This window comes from Nematolebias whitei, chromosome 11, assembly GCF_014905685.2.
Source record: "Nematolebias whitei isolate Nwh7 chromosome 11, NemWhi1, whole genome shotgun sequence".
Classification (NCBI taxonomy): Eukaryota; Metazoa; Chordata; class Actinopteri; order Cyprinodontiformes; family Rivulidae; genus Nematolebias; species Nematolebias whitei.
In genome coordinates, this window is record NC_056508.1 from 32,908,807 (window position 1) to 32,911,116 (window position 2,310).

Consider the following 2,310-nt stretch of genomic DNA (forward strand, 5'->3'; position numbering starts at 1 on the left):
TGTCGTCAGAGGTGAAGACACCAACCGGCTAAGGACAAGCGCGTCTATTTTTACACATTTGTATAATTCAGTACTCGAGTCGGTGCGACTGAGTGAACACATCTTCGATTAATGAGCACAGGAGTCTCTGAGATGATTCTAAAATTAAACCTCATGCTCCAAACATTCAGTCAGCCCCTCTCCATTCCCATCACCCGCTGTTTGATCCTTATCAGATCCTGGAACGAGTCCTCCCAGAAGTATCGCCTCCTCTCGTTTCCTCTGAACTCTGGCCTTCACAGCCCGGTCCAAAACAAAACCCGACTGCTCTGATTGCGTAAGAGGAATGCCTCACACATGACAGCACTGTTGGAAGGGTAAGAGGATTTTATAAACACGTTTCGGACTTTCTCCCCCCTTTTTTAATCACTCTTCATCCTCAGCTCTGTCCTGCCAGCATGTGGTTTGCACAATCCCACAATGCACTGAGGGGAAGTGAGCTAAAAAAAAAAGCCAATTCAGCAGCAGCTTAGGGAAGCAGCCCCCTGTCAAGCTGCGACTGGCCTTTGCAGTTATTATATAATGACTGCTGAGGCCCATGGCAGCGTGTGACGATGATAGGACCGAATGAGTCAGTTGCTTTTTGTGCCGCAACATTGATTTATTATTCAGGTGAGGACTCATCTCGAGTGCTTTCAGCCAGCCTTCAGGCGCTCAGCCGATAAACCAACATATGAGAAGAAAAGGTTCACTTGGATGGAAAATTCATCTGCCTGCTCACATTTTGACCTGTCCTAAAGTTTTTAATTATCCACTACGAACCACTTCTTTAACCACTTGTTGTATGCGACATGTCAAAGGTTGTTTAAAAGGAAATCCACTTATGTAGAGAAAGAGTAGATCTCATGGTAAAACAGTAAAGCAAATAAAAATCATGTTTTTGTTTTAATAAATTACTTGGTATGACACCCAGGGTGAATGCAAGTTAAAACCACTATGGCATTGTTAAGGTTAAATTTATTACACGTGGGTTTTCTTTCATTTTAAATGTGATGATTTGTTAGGAAGTTTAAGACTAATAAAGAATTGATGGGAGATTACATAAAAAAAGCAAGTTTTTTTTTTCAAAGTTAGATTTATTTCTGTCTCAGTTGCTAAACTTTAAAATATTCTACCAAGCAGTTTCCAAAAGTTGTCTTTTGGTGCTTTGCAAAAAGCAAGAGAGTTGTGGATAATGATTTTTTTATAACGGTCCGCATATTTTAGATTACATAAGATCATCTGATTTATAATTAATATGAAAACATAAATTTAAGGTCTTTTAAATCACATTTAGTGAACTTCATAGTATATTTTTCTCTTGCCTGGTACATTTGCTCTACTCAGTTTATTAAGTTAAGATTGTTTTTAAAAGCGTTACCTATTTATTTTAGGACTCATCACCACGCTCCAGTTGACTCATGTCAGAGGCTGTCCAGGATCCAGTCTCCAACCAAAGCCTCTGCAAGAAAATGAGTTATTTTTGTAAATTAATTTGTTTTGTTATTTTCAGTTTGCAACAATTTTCTGTTTTTAGAGAAGAACTGAACATTATTTTTAAGACATTTTTGTTGTTGCAACTATCCTTTGGTTTAGTGTGAAGTAGTTTATAGGAAGCTGGGTTTAATGCGAGTTACCTTGTGCATTTTTATTCTACGTACTGTGATGTGCAAAACAAGTAAAGAGAGGAGAGGACAAGGTGAGTAACTGGATCTTCTAGGCAAGTCTTTGTATAATGATTTCAAAGGAGAATAACTCCTTACTGTTTTTATTTAGCAGTTGCGCCCCAAGGAGGTCCTGGGTTTTCAGAAGATCCGGGTTGAGGTGAGTGTCGGTGGAGAGAGGAGCAGGTTGACCCAATCTGATTTGTTTGGTGGCTTGTAGTTGAAGGGACACCACTGCACTAAAACCATGGATATACGGTGCGATCCGATGTGGTGATATCTCCGTATTCTTCACATATACGTACAATTTCCGGGAAATTCCGTATCGCATCCCCGGCAGATTCAGTTTTCGGATATCCCCGTATACGGACACAAATGGATCCTAAAAAAATCCCAAAATCCGGATACTTATCTGCGGCAGATCCCGAAAATATGTGACTCTGTTATCCCTCGGGATTCCAGCTTTAGATCTCTTTGCATTCTTGCCGCATCTTTGACGTATGGTTGGTTTCAGATTCATGCATATACGTGACAGATGTCTGTCGGATATTTACAGATTTTTATCTGCGAAGGATCCTGAAGTATGTGATCCCTCGGAGTTCCAGCTTCAGATCTCGTTGCATACTTG